The following is an 8599-nucleotide window of genomic DNA, read 5'->3' on the forward strand; positions in this document are numbered from 1 at the left end:
CTCAGGCACTTTCCCCAATTCCTCATATTTCTTTTTATAAATTTGCCCAGATGAGTTCACCCACTTATCATATTCACTGGCTTCAATACCAGCACACTCTTCAGGACTTACAACCAAACTCACCTCAAGTGGATCCTCAATAGACTGGACCCATTTACCTTGTTCCTCCAATGCACTAATACTAAAACAACTGTCACTAGCTAAAGGATATTTCAAAGATTTAAACACATTAAAAATGACCTCATCACCTTATACTCTGAGCCTTAACTCACCTTTCTGGACATCTGTCAATGCTCGCCCCATGGCTAAAAATGGTCCTCCCAATATAATAGGCACGTCCTCATCTTCCTCCATATATAATACAATGAAATCCGCTGGGAAAATGAACTTATCTACCTTTACTAGAACATCCTCTATAATACCTCAGGGGTGTGTTAATGAACGGTCAGCCAGTTGAAGAGTAACCGTAGTGGGTCTAGCTTTCCCCAAACCAAGTCTTTTAAATACAGACATGGGAATTAAATTAATGCTTGCACCCAGATCACATAAAACTATCTCGCAATGAAAGCTCCCAATGGTACAAGGTATAGTGAAATTGTCCGGATCTCTTAACTTTTAAGGAAGTTTCTTTTGAATAATTGCACTACACTCTTCAGTTAATGCCACAATTTCATAATCCTCCATTTTTCTCTAATTAGACAATATCTCTTTTATAAAATTAACATAACTAGGCATTTGTACTAGAGCCTCTGAAAAAGGAATGTTGATTTGAAGTTTCTTAAATACCTCAAGAAATTTGGAGAATTGTTTGTCAAGATTGGCTTTTCGGAACCGTTGAGGATAAGGAATCTTTGGTGTGGGCTCGGTGTATTTCAGCTTTTCTGTCTTTGGAAGGTCTTCAGTAACCTCCTCTAGTACTGGACTAGTAACATGTTGATCCTCTGTCTTCTTTCCCTTGTCATTCACTGTAGGTCCATCATACTTAGTCCCACTCCTCAAAGTGACAGCTTGGCATTGCTCTTTATGATTTACCTCTGTGGAACTAGGAAAATTCCCTTGCTGTCTACTAGAAAGTAGTTTAGCCAACTGACCCATTTGTGTCTCCAAATTCCTAATTGAATACCTTGTCTCTATCATGAATTGATTTAATTAGTCTGGCTGGGTTGTTGGTGACTTCAATGGAGGATGTGGTGGTGGATGAGATGGGCGTGGGTTTAGATCACAATAAGGCCTACATTGTAGTCCATAAGTCAGTTGATGAGGTGGGTATTATGGATACTCCGGTTGTAACCCTTGGTTATTTTTCAAAGAAAGGTTAGGGTGATTTTTCCACGAAGGAGTATATGAATTTGAGTAGGTGTTGGGTGTAGTTCTTGAAAAGTTACCAATAACCTGTGCCTGTTCCAAAGGCATACTATTTATGTTGTTGAGCAATTAGCTGTGCTCGAGCATTGCTCATAAGAATGCGGTCCCCAAAAAATCTCACAACTCATAACATTATGTACTTGCATTACTTGTGCGGCGAGATTATTCTGCTGTAATTTCTTGGTGAGAGATGCTACTTGCGCGATCAATAAAGCAATAGGATTGACCTCTAAGACTCCTGCCACCTTCTTATTCTCATGCTCAGTAGGCCAATTGTAGTTATTCATGGCCATCTCTTCCAGTAATTCATAAGCTTCATTAGAGCTTTTTCTCATAAATGTTCCTCCTGATGCTGCGTCAATTATTGTCCTTGTATTTCCCCCTAAACCATTGTAAAATGTATGCATCCGCAACTAGTTCTCTATTCCATGATGTGGGCATTTCCTTTGTAATTCTTTAAAAAGTTCCCATGCATCATATAAAGATTCCCCTTCCAATTGATGGAAGTTATTAATTTCTCCCCTATATCGGGTTGACTTCGCAGGAGGAAAATATTTACCAAGGAACTTCTGAGCCAAGTCTTCCCAAGTAACTATAGAGTTTGCTTGTAATGAATTCAACCAACTCTTAGCTCTGTCTCTTAACGAAAACGGGAATAATCTTAATCTTAAACAGGAATGTCGCACACAACTCTAAAAAATTGGTGATATGGGGATTTGGATCCTCGTTTGGTAATCCCCCAAATTGTACACAATTCTGTAACATTTGAATAATCGAGGGTTTTATCTCAAAATTATTTGCCTCAATAGTAGGAGGACGAATACTTGAATGTATCCCCGTAACTACAGGGAGTACATAGTTTCTCAATGGCAGATCGACTTTAGTTGTATTACATAGATTTGCATTGTTGTTCACACTGTTATTAGCATTCTCAGCCATGGTAAAATCCAACATTTTCTTTATCTTTCGGTTTTCTCTGCACGTTCTCTCAATTTCAAGATCTATCAGTATGAGTTCCTTTTGTCAACTTCCCCGCATATACCAATAATTCATGAAACACAATAAAACCTCGATCCGAATGAGTGTAAAATATAGAAACCAAAGTAGAACAAAAAATAATTAATTTTGATATTGGATATTAAGTTCTCGGCAACGGCGCCAAAAACTTGATCGTGAAAATATGATACACAAGTATACATAATCGATTCAAGTAATATAGATAGTAAATAAAGTATCGTTCCCACAAGGACTATCAACTAATTACCAATAAATGCTTTTAAATTTCTATTTGGCTGTCGAAAATAGAGTGATTTTTAAATTAAGACATAAAATTAAAATACATTTGCAACAATAAAGATTGATTCAATAATTAAAAACCTAGGGTGTTAACTTCATCAACTTTTCATTCTATTAATTTTATTAATCAGTTATAAATTTCTATCTTCATATTCTAATAGCAGGTTAACATAAATCGGTTCCTATTCTTTTCCAGGATATAAGATCTCAACCTATATGCAGGTTTTCTACATCTCTGTGATAAACTTATATATATTGCAGGCATTAAGCATAGAAACCTAATTATGACACAAGCCATAAAGATAATTTCGTCCAATATGCAACCTATGTCTATATAACGATAACATATTCAATTCTCATCTTTTGAATTTAGAATCAAAATCATAAATCAAGTAAATATTGATGAGGTATTTACTAGCATTAAGCAAACATTATATAGATTAGAATAAAGAAGAAGAATCAATAGAACATGATAATAATATTAAATAGAAACCCAAGTGACTACATTAAACCCTAGATAGAAGTGTTTAGTTCATATCAGACATGACTAAAACAACAAAATAATTATTTAGAAACATAAAGTTCTTAGCCTTGAAGAAAACATAAAAAGTATGAAAGTGCATAAAAACTAGCATAAAGTCGTAATTAAAATCTGACCTAACCCTAATTAAACATAAAGTCTGAATTTATACTAAGAAAAAAACATGAATTCCTTTTTTTCATAGTCGGGCCGCGACTTGGCCTTTCCTAGGTCGCGACCCGTGTCATTTTTAAAGCGATTCAAAGTTTGATTTAGGTATTTAGGCGCCGTAACTCTCTAAGTCGCCTCTGGCTTCCACTAGTGTCGCGACTTATAAGAGCAAGTTGCGGCTCTAATTCCCTTCAGCAACCTTGAGCTTCTGACTTGACTAGAGTCGTAGCCCTTAAGCCCATGTCGCGACTCTAATTTTGTTATTTTTAAATTTAAGTCTTTCAACATCCTTCCTTCATCAAAAAAACTTATTGTAACTCGTCCTTAGCACCATTTTGATTCAAGCGACCACTGAAAGCTCCTTTTTTCACCATTTCCTCTTCCTTTTATAATTTTCTCATGATTCAATGCACCAACCTACAACAAAGACAACAAAAAAAGCGTATTCTTGCATAAAACAAACATAAATACTCAAGATTACCACAAAAACACATCCTAAAACAACACTAAAATGGAGTTATCAATAATATTAGATGTATTTAGTTACATTGGACTAGGATTGACATTGATTATTGATAGAAAAATAAGTATCATTATTATCAAATCTAATCAATGTCACAATGTTGACCATAGGTCAAGTTGATCTCAATTCTGAGTGATAATATTTCCATTAATTATCTTATCTGGATCTTTTGACTTGTTCATTAAAAGCTTATCCTACGACATGGCCTATACTTACATCTTGGAGATTAAATGGTGTACTTTAATGAGAGTATTTACCACAGATATGAAATCTATAACTTCCTTAATAGAAGTGAAAAGATTTCCTTAATAGCTTAGTTCAAATGGTTTAATGATTGAGTACTCATTTCTATAATTAAGTTTATAGAATTATCATTTATAAGGAACTTAGTGGGAGTTAAGGATAAAATACAAATGAGAGGTAAAAAGATAAAGTTCACCCAAACCATTAGTAGATCATCGATAGAGCATTGATTAACGGTAATGAGTCAGGTAAAATTCACCCGACTCATTAGTAGGTCATCGATAGTCGTAATATGTTTTTCTATGCCGTAGGGACAAGCTTTTACCGAACAAGTCAAAAGACTCAAATAATATAATAAATAGAAATATTATCACTCATAATTTAGACTGACTTAACCTATGGTCACTGTTGTGATGCTGATTAGATTCGATAATAACAAAACTTAATTATCTATCAATAATCAATATCGGTCCTAGTGCGATGTAACAAGATACATCCAATCTTATCTACTTGGTCAATGTCTTGGATAAGACATCACATCGTAGATTACAAAATCAGTTAAAATCCTATGCACTAATTTAATCTTAGAACAAATTTTTTTGAATGTATAATTACAATTATAATCCATTGTGACATATTCACTATAAGTGTAACTATACATATGTTAAGGATTTTATAGATGTTCATATTAAGTAAATAATCAAGTAACAAAACATGCAAGCAATGCAATTGATAAACATAAAATAATTTCTTCTACTTTTATTGATAATAAAAACTATTACATAAGAAGTAAAATGTGTGCAGAAGCGTGAGTCTCAGATTTCTCTCTATCCATGGTGAGGAGACGCAAATCTGTGCAGAAGCTAGCCAAACAAGATGTTCTTCCAGAGCTCCCTTCATCCAATAATATTGCTCTGTCTCAGATTGCTGAGGAAGAGCTTGCTAAGGAGGTGGGTGTTGTTGTTGAGGAGCAAGGGTCTGAACCTAGGGATTTTGGATCTTATGCGAAGGAGATTAGCGCTAATGATTGTGATCAAGTTTCGTTGTCGTGGGCCACAGAGGTTGAAGATAGATCTTTCCAAGATTCGACAAAGGCAAATTGGGCTCGTTTCAAGGAATCTCTTCCTTCCTATGGTGATATGCAGCTGCAATTTTTAGAGCCAATGCAGAAAGATGGTAAGCTAGTTGCTAAATTGGACATTGATGAGATTGAAGTGGAAGCATCATTTTGGAAATCTACTTTGATCTGTGTGGTGATAGGAGCTAATCCTCCATTAGCCATTTTTGAAGGGTTCATTAAATGGATTTGGGGAAAGCTTGGTATTGATCGAGTGGCTCATATGGATTCAGGATTCACAATGGTGAAATTCTAAGATGAAGCTACACGTGACTTGGTGCTAGAATCAGGAGTGGTACACTTTGACAAGAAACCTGTTATTTTACGACCCTGGACAACAGATATTGATTCCTTGAGATCAGTAAAATCAGTTACTGTGTGGATTAGATTATCTAATCTTGGGTTACAATATTGGGGAGTTAAGTGTTTGAGTGCTCTTGTCAGGACAATTGGTAAACCTATAATGGTAGATAAGATTACCAAGGATAGGTCTATAATAAAGTTTGCCCGAGTCTTAGTAGATATGGAAATCGCAGATAATCTTCCCCAATTCATCAGCTATCTCAATGAGAGGGGTCAAGTTATGGAACAACCTATTGAGTATGAATGGTTACCTACCAAATGCTCTAATTGTAAGAAGTTGGGACATACTGCTACCTCATGTAAATTTGGTTCTGAAGTCGTCTGGAGGAAGAAAGAGTCTAAGAGCAACCTAGAAACCGATCTGCCTAAGGATGTAGCTACAGATAGGTCAAAGCTGTGTAGCTCCGTCTCGCTTCAGCAAACTCATCAAGAAGCTCCCCAATCCTGTGCAGGTCCCAGTGATTTTAGTTGGTCTATTCTGAAATGAATTGGGATTGTGAAATCTGCTGAACCGTTTCCAATTGAGCAATCTAGGCATTCTTACAATATTCTTCAAGAGAAACATAAGAACTTGACTGATCCAGTTTTAACTATTGGTCTGAATGGATTTTTACAACATCCTGAGCTGGAACGTTAGAGGTTTGAATAGGACGAATAAACAAATATCAGTTTTGGATGTCTGTAGATTGAATAAAGTTGGTATTGGGGCTTTAATTGAATCTAAAGTCAAGGAAGAGAAAATTAAGGAAGTTATGAGTTCTACTTTTGCTGATTGGACTTATATAGCAGTATGTGTTTTGAAGGAAGATTTTTATTGATTTGGAAAGCTCATCTGGCTCATATTGATGTTATTCAAGAGAATGCTCAATTTTTACACTGTAGAGCTAGAATTTGCAGTAGGAACCAAGACTTTTGTCTCACCATTGTGTATGGATCTAACAGTTTAGAGACTAGGAGGTTATTATGGAATGATTATGCTAACTTGCATTTTCCTATAAAACCGTGGATTATTTTGGGGGACTTTAATGTTGTCTTTGATATAACTGATAGGCTTGGTGGGACACCTATCTCAGTGAAGGAAATGGAGGATGCTCAACAATGGTTGGCTCTTGGGTTGGTTGAAGAAATGAAGATCATGGGACCTTATTGTACTTGGTCTAATAATTAAAAAGGGGGGACTCGCATATTTTCTAAGTTGGACAGGGTTTTTTCTAATGAGGCTTGGTTGGTTTCCTTCCTGCTGGCTTTAGCAGGCCCAGTCCAATCTTTATGATGGTCCTTGCAATATCTGTTTGCCTTCTGCGGAAAGAGAAACTTGCTTGGAGTTTAGTAGACAGGAGAAAATCTATGAGAGTTTTCTTCGCCAAAAGAGTAAAATCACTTGGCTTCGTTTTGGAGATGAAAATTCTTCTTTTTTTCATGCTAGTCTGAAGAAAAGGAAAGTTGCCAATCAGATTGTTTCTTACATTTCTGCTGATGGTAAGCTTGTGGATGACTATGAGATGGTTACTCTTCATTTCCTTCAGCATTTTCATAATTTCTTGGGTTGTGCTAGTAGGGAAAATGGTCATATTGACTCTTAAAGTATTACTTATGGTCCGGTCTTAGAGCTTGATACCTAGTTGGAGTTAATTAAGCTTTTTTCCCATCACGATGTTAACGTTGCTTTATTTAGCATACACTCAATCAAGAGCCCTGGTCCTGATGGTTATGGGGCTGGTTTTATCAAAGCCTTGTGGAAGGATATAGGCAAGGAAGTGTCTATGGCTGTCCTTGAATTTTTTGAAACAGGCAACATTCCTCACTATTTGAATGATACTTTTCTTGCGCTTATTCCTAAGGTGGATCAACCAACTAATGTTGCTAATTTCAGACCTATAGCTTGCTGCACCACTATATAAATGCATTTCTAAAATGCTCTGTGGTCGGCTTGCTACAGTTCTTCCTTCATTGATTAATCAAAATCAAAGTGCTTTTATTAAACACAGATCGCTTGCCTACAATGTCCTTATATTTCAAGATTTGATTAAGGGGTACAATAGGAAAATAGTTCTCCTCGGTGTGCTACGAAGATTGATCTTAGTAAAGCATATGATTCTATTGATTGGGATTTCTTGGAGAATTTATTAAATGCTCTTTGTTTTCCTAGTAGATTCATTAGATGGATCATGGTGTGCTTGAGGGGAACATCCTATTTGCTGGTGATGAATGGAGGAATTCAAGGGCATTTTAAGGGAGGAAAAGGCCTTAGGCAAGGAGATCCAATCTCTCCTATGCTCTTTGTTATTGTGATGGATTACTTTACCTGGATGTTGATCAAAGCTTCCAAGGAGAAAGATTTCAGATTTCATCCTATGTGTAAATCTCTTAACCTTGTTAATCTTTGCTTTGCTGATGATCTTCTTATTTTTTGCAAAGCTAACACTAAGTCTGTGCAAATTCTTCAAAGAGCATTTGCTGAGTTTAAATTGTCTTTGGGCTTGTCTATCAACCAAAATAAATCTCACATCTATTTTGGAGGGTTGTCCGAAGATGCTAAAGCTCCTGTTCTGAAGTGTACTAATCTGATTGAAGGCTTCTTTCCGCTGAAGTACCTTGGAGTTCTGCTTAGGCCTACCAAATGTAAGGCCACCGAATGTGAAATTATCCTCAAGAAGATTAGGTTGTGTCTTAATGCCTGGGCCAGTCGTAACCTTTCTTATGCTGGTCAGACTCAACTGGTTCATTCTATTTTGTTGGGGATCTGAAACTATTGGATGAGTATATTTTTGTTGCCTCAGAGTGTGGTCAGAGAAATTGATCGTCTTTGTAGAAATTTCTTGTGGGGTGAGAACGGTTCCTGTAGTAAATTCCATCTTTCTTCTTGGGAGCATGTCTGTCATCTGAAGGCTTATGGTGGGCTGGGCTTTCGAGAGGGGCCAGCTTGGAATAAGATTTTACTTGCTAAATTAATTTTGGCTATTTCTTCAAAATAGGACCAACTGTGGGTGAAATGGGTGAA

At 36.3% G+C, this 8599-nt stretch overlaps 1 non-coding gene across 1 annotated transcript; it reads left to right on the forward strand.

Annotated features, from left to right (window-relative positions):
• Nucleotides 1-1788: 1788 nt before the first annotated feature.
• LOC133793221 (small nucleolar RNA R71) lies at nt 1789-1894 on the forward strand. The gene has a single exon (XR_009874676.1). It is a non-coding gene; the product is annotated as a small nucleolar RNA R71 (small nucleolar RNA).
• Nucleotides 1895-8599: the final 6705 nt, after the last annotated feature.

The sequence above is a fragment of the Humulus lupulus genome, chromosome 7 (genome assembly GCF_963169125.1).
Source record: "Humulus lupulus chromosome 7, drHumLupu1.1, whole genome shotgun sequence".
NCBI classification, from domain to species: domain Eukaryota; kingdom Viridiplantae; phylum Streptophyta; class Magnoliopsida; order Rosales; family Cannabaceae; genus Humulus; species Humulus lupulus.